Source organism: Balaenoptera physalus (genome assembly GCF_965194825.1).
Source record: "Balaenoptera physalus genome assembly, chromosome: 4".
NCBI classification, from domain to species: domain Eukaryota; kingdom Metazoa; phylum Chordata; class Mammalia; order Artiodactyla; family Balaenopteridae; genus Balaenoptera; species Balaenoptera physalus.
The window spans coordinates 51,694,223-51,709,122 of NC_138891.1; positions in this window are offsets into that span (position 1 = coordinate 51,694,223).

A 14,900-nucleotide genomic window follows, 5' to 3' on the forward strand; every position below is an offset into this window, starting at 1 on the left:
GGTTATCCAATTTTTTGACATGCAATTGTTCTTAGTGCTCTCTTATCTCTGTAGAATCATAGTAATGTCCCCACTTTCATCTCTAGGTAATTTGAGTCTTCCTCTTTTTTTCTTAATCCAGCTAAAGTTTTGACAATTTTGTTGATCTTTTCAAAGAAGCAACAATTAGTTTCATTGATTTTATCTATTGCTCTTTTATTCTCTACTTCACTTATCTCTGCCCTAATCTTTATTTCTCTCCTTCTGCTGGCTTTGGGTTTATTTTGTTATTTACTATTTCCTTAGATTTTAAAGTTATGTTGTTGATTTGAGATCAGAAATTGTCTATTTTTTTCTTAGCATTTACAGTAGCCAAAAATGAGAACCCTGAGCCTACTCACACACAAACTCTAAACATTAGAAAAGCAGATTTCAAAAAATATTTAGAGAAATTTTGACATGATTGCATAGCAAGAGACTCTTCAAGGAATGTTCCTGGAGTTTCCTAGCCCTCTAAAGCACAGAAAAGATAGAACGAGGGAACCAAAATCAAAAGAGTAAGAATTTTGTTAAAAGGGCTCAAGCTTTGATTAAGTGGACACTCATGACAAATACTAAGTTCAACTTTAAAAGATTATTTTATAGGGACTTCCCTGGTGGCACAGTGGTTAAGAATCCTCCTGCCAATGCAAGGGACACAGGTTCGATCCCTGGTCCGGGAAGATCCCACATGCCATGGAACAACTAAGCCCGTGCGCCACAACTACTGAGCCTGCATTCTAGAGCCCGTGAGCCACAGCTACTGACCCTTTATGCTGCAACTACTGAAGCCCACGTGCCTAGAGCTTATGCTCCACAACAAGAGAAACTACCGCAATGAGAAGCCCACGCACACTGCAACGAAGGGTAGTCCCCGCTCGCTGCAACTAGAGAAAACCTGTGCACAGCAACGAAGACCCAATGCAGCCAAAAAAAAAAAAAAAAAAAGACTATTTTATAAAGCAATGGTTGGAACAAGAAATAGGAGGAAGAAGAGATGAAGCCATTAGAGATGCAAAAAGAAAGCAGAAGTATTTAGTTTTCATTTTAGCCTGTCTTTATCAAATGGAGTAACTTTCAAGCTAAAATATTGAGAACAACCACAAGGGTTAAGGCTAAGATAAGTGAAGAATCAGATAGGAGGAGAACTCTTAGCTCCTCTTAAGTTTTGGTTTCTAAACACAGATGCTTGACATTCCAATTCACTAGAAACACTGTAGATGCAATTGCAGAATCTGTGCTTGGTAACATTTGCAGAGTCATGGAGAAGACGAAAATCACCAGAACACTGGAAAACAAAAACTGATATCCAAGTTTTCAGCAAGAAAGAAAATTTAACTCAGCAAAGAAAGTGTGCCTTGACATACTGATTGTACTTGATATTATAGATTTGGGTCCCATATAAGTCCACTACTTCCTCTTAACCATTTTAGAATATCTGCAACTGGCCCATACAAATAATATTTCTACTAGTTTAACAAATATTTATTAAGGACTGCCTTTTATTTTTAGCCTTGTAACTTTTGCATGTAATCCATACTCATAAACAGGAGGGCCACAAACATTTTTAAACTGCGGATGAAATCATTTCAAAGAGTTGTTGTCCAAAAGAGGGATAAGTTTTTATTATCTGAAGATGGTTCCCCAATCCCACAGTGGCCTCCTTCCAGCAGGCTGCACTGAATAGAGTAGCGTTACAGGAGTGCAAGGCACATGGTATTGTTCTTTGAGTATTTCAGGATGAGAAGTTTGTTTAGAGGGCAACAGAGCACCGTAAGAAGGCCCCAGAGGTAGGTTTAGTGTTGGAGCTAATGAGGCAAAAAGGATAAAACACAGCACACGAGAGTATGAATGACCAGTACACTTGCAGTTGGGGAGGTGGCCAAGGGTACAGGAAAGATGGGCAGGGTTGGAGTTAATTGGCTTGAAGTGTTAATAGCTCTCTTGTGTAAAGTTATTTCCATGCAGGTGCAAACTGTTGCTCCTGGTGGTATCTTAGACCTGTGGGCGTTAGCAGATGGTAGTGGACTTTGTCAAATATTTCAAATGTTACAAGAACAAAATTGATCAAGGTGTGAATGTGCCTAGTCAACTTCCTTACCTTTGTGACTTGTAATTAGGAGAATAAGTAGGAAGGAACTAGGCAGGAGAGGTAGATATAAAGGAAGAGAGGACTCAGGCAGAGAGGCTAAGCTGTCTACAAAATAAAGATCTAGGAGACAGTGGGGAAGAGAGAGGAAGAAAATTTGTGTGGGAAATGGAGTAGAGGGAAAGTGTCAGAGCATGGAGCCAAGAGGATCTGGTGTGGCTGCACGAAAGGGCCTGAGCTCTGTGTTGCTGGGGGTATGAATTGGAACCCTTTTTATGGTCTTTGTGATATATAAATATCAGAAATCTTCTAAAATTACTCTTTGTTGTTGTTGGACTGTAATTCTTTAACAATGACTGTGTGAACTGAGCTACATAGAACCCTAAGATTTATTAGGGTTTCATAATTTTGATGAAAAGGTTACTGAAGTGGGAATTCCAGAGGTAGTGAAGGGAAGACATAGTTAGACCTATATATATTTTTTTACTCCATGCAGGAATTAATAAGACTCTTCAGTGACTTCAGGGCAATGGACCTCTAAAGAGATGATTTCCCAGTATTTGAGAAAAGGGTTTGCTTGTAATTGGGGGGCACATAAAAGAAGACAAACAGAAAAATGAGCTACGCAAACTGTCAGTTTGCAAAAGAAACTTAAAGATGGCAAATAAATAAATGAAAAAGTATTTAACTTCGCTGGACGTTTTAAAATATAAAAATAAAGCACAGTAAGATATCGGAGCTTGTGTGCACCTGAGGAGGAAAAACTCAGCACTCTAACTCGATGCTGTTTGAGCAGATGTTGAGCTGCCAAGTGATGGGAGGGCTGAGGGCATCGGGACTCAGAACAGTGGGGAGGTTGGCCTTCAGGGGTGGAGCCTTGGAAGCGTGGGTGAGAAGGGCTTCAGTAAATTTCTAGCTGTGGGGATGGTAGCAGCACCTCAGTTTGGCAGAGACCAGGTAGCTGCAATGACAGAGCCTTGGGTTGACAAGTACCCAGAGGTATATAGGTGTAAGTGTATAGTACAGCTATAGATAAATACACATGCATATGATGATATATGTATACATGTTGAAGGGGGTTTTTGGAGGGCAGTTGGCAACGGTTTTACTTGGGCCTCAAATTCATTTTACTTGGGCCTCAAATTCAGATAGGGCTTTGAGCTGATGAAAGCTGAGTTACCTGTTCCTCCAATATCATTTGGGCCATTGAAGAGAGGGCTGTGTCACGTGTGAAAAAGCCTTGGCCACAGAGGGGTATAACTTGCAAGACAATTGACTGGCCACTACTGACTGGTGGCTTCCACTGGGCATCAGCGAGAACACCTGGGCACTGACTTGGCACCCAGGTGGCTCCCTGGTGCAGATGACCGGCTGGGGCCGTGTTCTCTTGAAGTCTGGCTGCTCCTGACTATGATAAGTCCAAGTCTACACCTGAGTCTTCCTTGACTTCCTCTGACCTGTTTCAAGAATAATCACTCTACAAGTATGCACGCAGACATTTGTGTTTTAGAGTTAGTCTTGCAGCGTTTGATCTTAAAGGTCAAAATTCTCTTACCCTTTTTTTTTCCAGGTTTTGTTGTACCCATATACTCTTAAAGTGCCAGGTGACTATTATCCAGTTACTTGATCTGGGGGATGGGAAGGCACAGAGTGAACGTCAGAGGGGATTGAATAAGGTGTGTGCATGGAGAGGAGGGAGAGAGAGGAGTGGAGACGGAAGGAGCAAGCTGACAGGAAGTTACCAAACTGTTTACAGTGGTAGGTGGTGAGATTTCATATGGCTTTGTTTTCTTCTTTATGCATTTATTTTAAAACCCTGTTTACAAAGAGCCTCTTATTACTTTTATAAACAGAAAACTACTCATGAATATTATTTTGCTCGGATAAGGAAGCTCAGATGAGCCAGCAAGGGTTTCCTAGGAATTAGTTCTCGTAAACAAGCCTGATGTAATATTTGGCTAGAGCTACTGGTAAATTAGGAGAATACATATACATGGTATTTCTGATTATTTTATTATGTGGAACCAAAACTGACTGAATAATCACTCCGCAAAAGTGTTTCTAATAATGTGTGATTACCAGCCTGGAACAAGGCCTTTAGCAGATTGCCACAGGATTCCAGGTAGTTTCATCTAATAAAGTAGATGGCAGTCACAAATTTGTCTTTATTAAGTTTGCAGCTGGAAACTGAGGGAAAATATCAGAATCAAGATTCACACTGGGCTTCCCTGGTAGCGCAGTGGTTGAGACTCTGCCTGCCAATGCAGGGGACATGGGTTCGAGCCCTGGTCTGGGAAGATCCCACATGCCGCGGAGCAACTGGGCCCGTGAGCCACAACTACTGAGCCTGCGCGTCTGGAGCCTGTGCTCTGCAACAAGAGAGGCCGCGATAGTGAGAGGCCCGCGCACCGCGATGAAGAGTGGCCCCCGCTCGCCGCAACTAGAGAAAGCCCTTGCACAGAAACAAAGACCCAACACAGCCATAAATAAATAAATAAATAAAAATTTTAAAAAAATAAAATAAAGAAAATAAAATAAAATAAAAAATAAAATTTACATTAAAAAGAAACAGGTGAAATTAATTTTTTAAAAAAAGTATTCACACTGATTTCAATAGAATAGGAGAGTGGGTGAACATTACCAAGAAATTAAGGAGCGATAAGTGTTCAGTTTGACAAATCAGTGCTGTATATATGGCATGGGAGATGCCTGAAGAGTTGGTACAGTAACACACCTGAGAGCTTCAGCTGACTGCAGGCTCAGTAAGACCTAAGAGTGCTGCCTGCCTGGCCCAAAGCTACCGTGATGTTAGGCAGTGTTAATAAAAATGTCACATGTGGAACAGGTAGACAATATTCCCTCATTCTCTAATTAGATGACAACCCTTATTGTATATTTGTGCCCTAATTGGCCCAGTTCCGTTGAATGGGGGAGGGTGGGGGAAGAAGAGATGTTCCTCATCCCAGAGAATTTAGGAGACATTCTTCAGTGCCAGGTGAGCAATGCTATGACTGCTGGTGTCTTTGAAGTTCACACACTTCTTCAGACCCAATACTTAGATCAGCTAAAGACTAAATACTTCATGCAATTTCCCTAACTTGCAATTTCCTCCTCTATGAGAGTATTGGTGAAAAAATATTGCATAAGGACTTTCAAAAATCGTTAGCACTAAGCTTATTTCTGAAGTCCAGGCCACAGTTGAATTTAAGATTGATGGATAGGGATTTCCCTGGCGGTCCAGTGGTCAAGACTTCACCTTCCAATGCAGGGGGTGCAGGTTCAATCCCTGGTCAGGGAGCTAAGATCCCACATGCCTCAGGGCTGAAAAACCAAAACATAAAACAGAAGCAATATTGTAACAAATTCAATAAAGAGTTTAAAAATGGTCCACATTAAAAAAAAAAAGATTGATGGATAGAAGAAGTTTTTCTCCTTTCATTTACTAAAACCATAAACTTAGATTTGGTCCTAGGCAGAGAAGGTGTTTTTTGCAATGACATCTCCTATAAGAGGAGCTTATTGGCTGGCTTGATTGATATCGATTGTCTGTTTGCAAATAGTCTTTATGCTGGCATCTAGATATGCCCTGATTTAGTCATCTTGTTATGAAATTTGCAGTGTATTTAGCTATGAATAATTATAACCAAGTAGATAATAAACTTCTTACAGACAGGAAACATGTACCTTTTAGAATTTTCATTTCCAGTCCTTTTCTTTCATCCTTTTAAAATTTCTTTCTTTCTTCTTTTCCTTCTTTCCTCCTCCCTCCCTCCCCCCACTTCCTTCCTTCCTTCCTCTTCCCACCCTTCCTCCATCCCTTTCCTCCCATCTTTCTGTAGTGTCAAATAGTGCTAAGCACCAAGCAGTTGGTGACTGACAGTGATAGCCCCAATCTTTATATAACTGAGGGGCCCCAGGCCAGCCTAAACTGTTGCAAATTCAGACAAATCTAGGGAGGTTCCAGGGCCAGCTGTATGTGTATGAGGCTGTGGACTCCCCTGGGGAAGAAGACTCACAAGGAAGGAGAGTCAAGGCCAGAGGCCTGGTCCAAAGATAATGGACTAGATCATACTGCAGCTCTCTGCCAAGGACATGCGGCAGCTGGAGCATCACCTCAGCTGCTGGGTGAAGGCACAGGGCACAGGGCCGCCTAGAGGCAGCTGGAGAAAATGAATGTAGGAGCCTCTGCTGCAAGAAGAGCAGACTGCCAGAGGGAGACAGGAAGCCTTCTCCTGCAGAACTGGGGCAGAGTCCTACAACTCTACAGGCAGGAGTGAAGTCACAGGAAAATAGTGTTGCCCAGGGATTCAGTGTTTTGAAGTATTTTGAAAAAAATCTGAAGAGGAAACTGATGCACTTCAAAGAGCATCTTTCTTTATCATTCATTATGAGGAAATGCTGATAAAAGGTAACTCACCTGTGCTATAGAGTGTCCTCTGTTTACAAACACCACATTTACCACATTAGGGAGAAACTACTGATTGCTCATTCCAAAGTTACTCTGATGTGGGTATTCAAAAGGAAGGCTTTTGCTCACTAAAAGTGCACCCCCAACATGTTGCAAACCTCTCCTTTAAGGAAATAGAGCACAAGGTTTGTCTAACTGAAATAATTACATTTTAAAAAGCATAATTAAATCTATGTTATACTTCGTTTATTTGACGAAAGTGTACGTGCTCTTTGAAATGTCTTTCTTATAATTACTGTCTTCTCTAACCAAGAATTAACAAGAAAAAAGTAAGCAGATTGGGGGGGGGGAATTTTTATTTCTATTATTATGATTAAAACACATAAAATGAATTCTTCACAGTGTGTGTGAGCTTAGCTGGTATTAAGCAAACATCTCTAGACTTTAATAATGCTAGACTTTAATAAGCTTTTTAGTAGCACCTTGTAATAATGTGGTCTGCCCACATTTTCTGATTTGTGAATATCACAGCTGTACGTCAGCTTACACGTCCCCAGGCTGCAGCTCAGGCCAGCTCTGTCCCTACTGTGAGCATTAAAATCCTATGCTTTATCATTGGCCTAAAAATGCATATGGTTGGATTCTATAATGTTTTCTAGATTTTTTTTCTTTTCCCTATATTAAGAAAGGAGGAAAAAATGTAAATTGCATATACCCTGAAATGGACCTCTTCTGAGAATCACAACTTGCATTAACTGTGCATAGCCTTGCCTCTGGTACACAGAATGTGTGCCCATTTCAATATTTACAAAAGGTATTATTAGGAAACATAGAATAATAAAACATGAAATGAGGCAAAAAGGTAGGAATTTAGCTTGTATTTTGCTTTAGATAGAGAGATTTTGTCTCAATCTTGGAATGAACTTGAACATTAGAGGTGGTTAAGCTAGGCTGGAAACAATTTTTAAGCAAGAACAGGACCCATGTTCACCTCTTTGGAATCATGCAGATGGAACCTGCTTGGAGGAGTGAAAGGGATGGAAGAGATTAGTAGGTGACGTTAGAAGAGCTCATACAGCAGAATTTTTTTTTTAAAGCTTTGGTTAATTTAGCCTTAAGAAAAATGAAGGGTAAGTACTTTGTAATTTGTGTGTGTGTGTAAATGGTAAGCCTATTTTCATAGCTCTTACTGTTCTTATCCACTACACACACACCCATAGACTTACCTATAAAGGGTCCATATAGACGTGGGTCTGACTAGAGATGGCAGAAACTTCCTTGGCACCTACTGGCCTCTCCGTCCTGCCATTCACTAAACGTTGATTTCCACAATGGATTCTTTCAAAAATTCTTCCCCCTCTCCCCTTTGGAGAAAATAGACAATTCTCTTAACACGTAAACATCTTCTTACCCCAGGTTTACAAGAACATGGCTCAGGAGTTTGACCTATCACTTTTGAAAAATTGCCCATCTTTAATCTGGAGGCTGACAAAAGAAGTGCAAAAATAATAGTGGAAACTATTTTACATTATCACTGAGGCTGTAAGGGGTGGGGAAAGGAGAACCTCTGTGAAGAGAGAATTGGGAGAAAAAGTAGAGTTTACTCTGTTTTTAAATATCCTAAGTGAATATGGTATAAAAACCATAAAGTATAGTTTTATCCTCAAAGGATGTAAAGAAAATAGAATCCTCAGAAAAGAAGAGCTGCGTTTGTGCTAGGGAGAGAGCTGAAAAGTATATTTTGTAAGAAAGTCAAATTTCAACCAAGGACTCAGTTTTTTCAGCCTGAAGCCCAAACTATAAAAATTAGAAGAAATCCTCTCTTTAGGACTAGATTGAAGGATTTATATTATGGATCCCAGCAGCTGGCTTTGCATGAACTGTTTCTCTCCCTTTGCTCTAAGCTCTGTAACGTGATTACGATTCTCCCACTCTGGGCTTCAGGCTGCCACTTTCCTTTGAGATAAAAACCTAGGGCTGTTATTACCATCGTTGCCTGATTATTGGTCTTACAAATAGTTATTGGTAAATATCAAAACTGAGAAATAACATTTAGCAACAATATACTAGACATTGTTTTGTTACATATATCCCGAAGATTTAAAATTCAGATTAGATAAGTATAACATATGTAACTTGTAGAACTTGGAACATTTATGCTGAGGTTTATACCAAACTGACCCAAGTTGAAAGAACCAAGTAATGATGTTGAAGAGTCACACTTAACAGCTGAATTTTATACCCTTTAAAACTTACAGGTGAATTGAAAATTTGCCCTCCTCCTAAACTATAAACTTCTTGAAGCATGACCTGCCTCTCCTTGTGGTATTATCATTCAACGCTGAACAACTGAACTAATCTATGTAATGATTCATCTGTCACTAGAGGGGGTTAAAGTATTTCTGTCCTCTGTTGTCACGGAGAAAGAAATATTCTAGAAAGTTGTCCTTTCTCCCACTTAGTATGTGTGGGAGTATTAAACCTCAAATAGAACAGTGCTTAACTTTTTTTTTCATATTTTGTTTTTCTATAAACAAACTTTATCTGTGGCCTTGTAGCAGATGGTCAGTTCCAGGAAACACACAGCTAACAATGTCATTCCCCTTGTATTGCACACAATATAAAAACAGAGTTTAAGTAAATATTTGAATTAGGACAATTTGAAAAAGTTAGCTTTGGAATAGCCTTTCCCTGGCATGTATTGATCACTTTTTTCCAGAGTGGCTGTTTCAGTAGATTCAGTATGCTATACCTACGTCATTTAAATGAAGCTTGTTCAACATAACATATAGTAGCAGAGTATAATCTTAGAAACAGCGTTTGCAGAATGGAACTCAAATTAGGAGGTTCAATTCCTGCTGCATATCAAAGAAAAGCTGATCTATAAATAGCAGTAGAGCAACACCTAGTGCTAAATGCAGATATAGCAGAAAGATCATCGGTCACAACTGGCTTATTAAATTTAAGGTTAATGTTGCATTTGGATGGCTCTTTTTCTTGCTATTTTAACCATGGAATTATTCTGTGAAATGACAGGCATGGACCAACGGATCTCTAAGTTTCTTTTAGACTCTGTGATCCTCCAGTTGGGTTATTACCATGTACTTTTCATTCTCATTGCCCCACATTCTTCTTAGTGAACTTGTCCATTAGATAAAGGAGGCTTGCTTAAGCCTAGCTTTTATCTTTTATGTCTATTAGCTTTCTGTGGATAGTGAGGAAGAACTAGAAGGGTTTATGTACTGGAACAATGCTATGCGGAAGTTCCAAGAAATTGCCTTTCTCCTCTTTAAAAAATAAATAAATAAAAAACTAGGGCAGGATATCTGCATTGTTGAAAAAAGAAAGTGTGGGCCTTTGTATACAAAAATGATACCATCATCTGCTAATAGTAGGTGATGTTTCTACTATACTACCCAACTCCTTATGTCATAAGGATGCACTTAGTTTATTAGTTATCCTATCTCAGAAAAGATCACAATATCATCTGTATGAAAATACAACAGAAGCATAAGTTTGCGTAGCCAAATTCTCCCAAGTGAAAGTTTTATATGTCTTTGTTATTTCATTTTTCTACAGATTAGGAGAAAATACTTTTTATCTATGGAAAGTGGTCAGATAAAGAAATAGATAAAGCCTTTGAATATGCAGAGATCCATAAAAACCATTAGGTTAGATAGATCACCATGAACATGAACCAATTTAAAAGTTGGCATCACCAGTGGATTAAAAAAGTACACACGAGAGCTTTCTCTCAGAGGCGGAAGTTCTTTCTGGACTCAGGCCGTTAGTCTGTGACCTTGTGTCTTCCTCTGTTTAACACAGGGTCATGGGCAGTATGTCACGTGCTGGTTCAGCCAGGCCAAAAGAATCCCAGGGTGGGTGACTTCAGGGTGCCTCTCCCATATACCTACATACAATGCAGAAGTGTCACAGTGCAGTCTCACAGCTGGGTGAGCTAACCCAGAAGATTTTCCTTGGGTTTCTGTGTGGATTTTCATGGAGAGCAGATGGAGAGATTTAAGGTACCAAGAAATTAAATCTTTTTAAGTGAAGGCCTCAGGAGCTAGCTTTCACAGCAAAATGGTCTGGATAAACTAGCGATTGTGATAAGCAGTGACTTCATAAATTCATTCATTCGTTCATTCATCAATACTTTCTAAACATCTACTGTGGGCCAGGCATTGCTCTTGGCTCTGGGATGTAGCAGTGAACAAAACGAGGTACTGGCTTCATGGAGCTTTCATTCTAGTTGGGAAGATACACAGTAAACAAGTAAGCCAGGAAGCTAGGGAGAATAAATCAGGTAGTCATAAGTAAGCTCAGAAAAGAGATGGAGAAACAGATTGGTGAGGGATGGTCTGTGATGAGGGGCCCTTTGAGCAGAGACCTTGATGAGGTGAAGGAGTGAATCAGTTGTTTGTACCATGCTTAGCTCATGTTGCTTTCCTATATTTTAAAATATATAGAAAATTGAGGCTCCTGATATTTTAACTGTTGCTTGGAAAACAGAGTAGGGACTTTGTTTCCTGACCAATCAGAAACTAGTTGAGAGAGGCTCACCGTATCTAGTCACTCTTGGCCAGTGAATGGGGATTTGCATTTGAGTTTTCTGCCACATCCAGATCCTTGTTAAATTCTCATCTCTTCCACCAGGAACTCCATGCCTGAGATGTTTGTTACCAGTTCCCTCCCAGCTTTTCATCCCTTTTCAAGAAGCTGGGAAAGAAGAGTGATTAGGTTTTATGTTCCTTCAATCCTTGCCCTCCTTAGCCTCTGCTGTGTTTGTTGACAAGTTTTCATTATTTTATGACACAGTCACCAGAGCTGGGCTGAGATCACCAGTTTGTTACTTGGAGTCTTTTAATTATCCAGCTGGTGGATGTTGGCCCCCAGTTACTGGTTATTTGTGTGCCACGAGGGTCAAAGTGAGGCCTCCTTGGAGGAATTCTGGGGGAAATCTGTCCAGTAAGAATCCAATTAGCCGGTACACAGCATGCAGTGTTTATTACATGCCCATTGTTTGTACCAGATAGAGGGGGACCTAGTTGGAAGTTCCCAGTCCTCAAGGAGATAACATTCTTAGTGATACAGACTTCTTAAGGACAGGCATTTTGGCCACTTAGGTACTTTTGCTTCTTTGGGATTTATTTTAAGCCATGGAATCTTGGCTATGGAAGGAGTCTTAGAAATTATCTAGTCTAAGCTCCACATGTTACTGAGAAGGACACCAAGATTATGAGGTTTTGATTTACTGAAGGTCACACAGCCCTGGTCTCTGTCTACTACACCAGGCTGCTCCTCATCATATTCATTTGTTTTAGCCCACACCCCCTCAAGCAGATGTTCAGGAACGTTCCATACAGCAACCATCCCAGTCCATCTCCACATCAAGGGCAAGAGCCCTGACATGAAGCACTGCAGAATGGAAAACTAGCCACAGCAATGCTCTAGGTAGGAATTCTGGGATTTTTACATCAATACACAGAAATGAAACTTCGGTTTTAGTTCCCTCTTTGTTCTAATTTTTAAAAAAGAAATAGCAAGGAATCTCTTTGTTCAGTTTTTTGTAACTGCGAGTAGAATCAGCAGTTCTAATAATGTCTCCTTTGTGCAGATGCAGCATCATCTCCATTCCTATTATGTCCTTGGCTTGAGTACAGCCCTATATGCTTTGGTACTTCATGGTTCAATTTTCAGTTCCACATATGTGCTTTAAAAGATGTAGTACACCTGTATACTGATCTACTAGAGAAAAACAAAAATTGCAAACGTCAGAGTCAAGTATTCCTAAATTCCAAACCAGGATTTGACACTAATTAGCTGGGTCACTTTTGTTGTTTAACACCCAAGAACCTCAGTTTTGCCATCTGTAAAATGGGAATAATGAAGACAACCATAGAGGGCTTTAGTGAACGCATCCTCACTGTTCCTCCCTCCCTTTTGCCTTTCACGTGGGTATAATTGGATCAAAATGTGTGTTTCGTTTCTCACTGAACAATTTGGTCCTTTCCTCTTTCAAAAATGCCAAGAGAAGGATCTAAATGAATATACATTTTCCATTTAAGAGGACTTAAAAGTTTGTCCCTAAAAGCAACTTTAAAAACAAGCATAATCTGAGAACACTTCAGGATACTTAGAGCAGCTTCTTTCTCCTTCTGCTTTTTTTGCCCTTTCCCTCTATTTATTTCCCTTTTGTCCTCCCTACAAACAACTTTTGTAAAATGTACACGGACGGCCCATGGCTCCCATCACTCCTCTGTCCCGGAATCAACTCTGTCCAAACCCAGGCTTTGGATCTGAGAGTGACGCAAGAAGCTGGTTTTGGCCTCGGGAATGTTTTCCTGTGTTCTGACTTCTCTCTTGTTGTCCTTCTCTCCTCTCCATCTTTTCCCCACCTCTCTTCCCCAGACACCCCCACTGTTTTCTCTCTTCCTGTTTTCTTGGTTTCTTCCCCTCTCCTTGGTGGCCAAAGCACCAATCAATCAGTGCCGCTGTCACAATCGATTCTATCTGTGGCTCCTCTATCTTCATGATAAAACAAGATAGGAGCGACCTTTCTAAAAGACAGACATCTCCACAGTAGCCTGTGGGAGGCTGCCTGGCCTGTCAAGTCTGCCAATAAGACCACTTCCTTCCAGCTGCAGGGCTTGGGAGAGCCAACCGACAGCAAGCTGCACAAGTTTGCCGGTGACACACTTGAGTTGTTTTTCTTTGTGAAAACAGAAGAAAATTCTGATAAATTCCAGATGATTTCAAAACACATCTGAGGGTCAGATATACAAAAAGGCAGATAAAATCTGAATTAGGTAAGTACACGTTGAGGCACAAATCTCTATTTAGGTCCAAACATCTTGCAGATTGAAAGCCTTTAAATTTGACAATTCCCAGTTAGGGATGATAAAAATTGAACTTTGCTCTCCTTAAACCCCAAGCCATTATGAGAAGGGAGGGTTCACTCAAAGTTGAAGCCGAACAGCTAGTAAAAAGCAGAGGGAAGCGTGCATTATGAATGAGCATTGGAAATGTTTTTAATCCAGTTAAGAACCTGGAATATTTGAAAAGACAAAAAAGTATATGAAAGATACCCATTAGTGTGTCTACATGAGTGCTGTGTCTTCACGGTATAATCAAACATATCTGTCCATCGTTCCTATGCTAGGAAGACAGGTTCGTCTTGGTGTGGAAGGGGCATTCCTTACACTGTGATCTACATTCGTCAATATTCTCAAGGATTATTGAGCAGCATGGCTGGATGTCTGAGTAAAAGTGAGGCCTTTCATTTTTTGCACATTACTAAAGCCATAGATCTTTTTTTTCCCCCTTTTGTTCTCCCACCTTTTAATTTGAAATTTTCGAACCTACAGAAAAGCTGGAAGAAAGCATAAAGAACACTAACGTACCTAGTCACCAATTGGACATTCTCTTATGTAACTGTAATGCCAGTCTTACTCCCAAGACACTTAACATTGATGCACTAGTGTTATCTAGTAGAAACTCCAGGTTTATATTTCCCCAGTTGTCCCAGTAACCTTTTTATTATCTTTCATGACATGGACAATTTTGAAGAGTCCAGGCTAGTGCTTTGTAAAACGTCCCAGTAATCTGAGTTTGACTGTTTCTTTGTGATTAGATTCAAGCTATACATTTTTACCAAAAGTGCTACACAGGTAACGGTATCATATCAGGAGGCAATGCATCGTATCAGGAGGCAGTGAGGTCGGTTTGCCCTGGTGTTGGTGATTTAAAGTTTGATCACTTGGTTAAGATGGTGACTTAACCTTTATCCTGGTTAAGATATTTTCCATTGTGAAGGTATCCATTGTGCTTGAATCAGTTGCCGCACTGAGGTTAGCAGGGTATTAATTTTCTAATTTTTTCATTCCTTTTTGTATATATCAGATGGAATCCTCAGTACGGAACCCAGGTCTTTTTTTTTTAATTGAAGTATAGTTGATTTACAGTGTTGTGTTAATTTCTGCTGTACAGCAAAGTGATTCAGATAGACAGATAGATAGATAGATAGAGGGATAGATATTCTTTTCTATTATGGTTTATCACAGGATATTGAATATAGTTCCCTGTGCTATATAATAGGACTTTGTTGTTTATCCATCCTATATATAATAGTTTGCATCTGCTAATCCCAAACTCCCAATCCATCCCTCCCCCACCTCCTCTCCCCCTTGGAAACCACAAGTCTGTTCTCTATGTCTGTGTGTCTGTTTCTGTTTCATCCATATGTTCTTTTGTGTTGTATTTTACATTCCACCTATAAGTGATATCATATGGTATTTGTCTTTCTCTTTCTGGCTTACTTCGCTTAGTATGATAATCTCTAGGTCCATCTATGTTGCTGCAAATGACATTATTTTATTCTTTTTT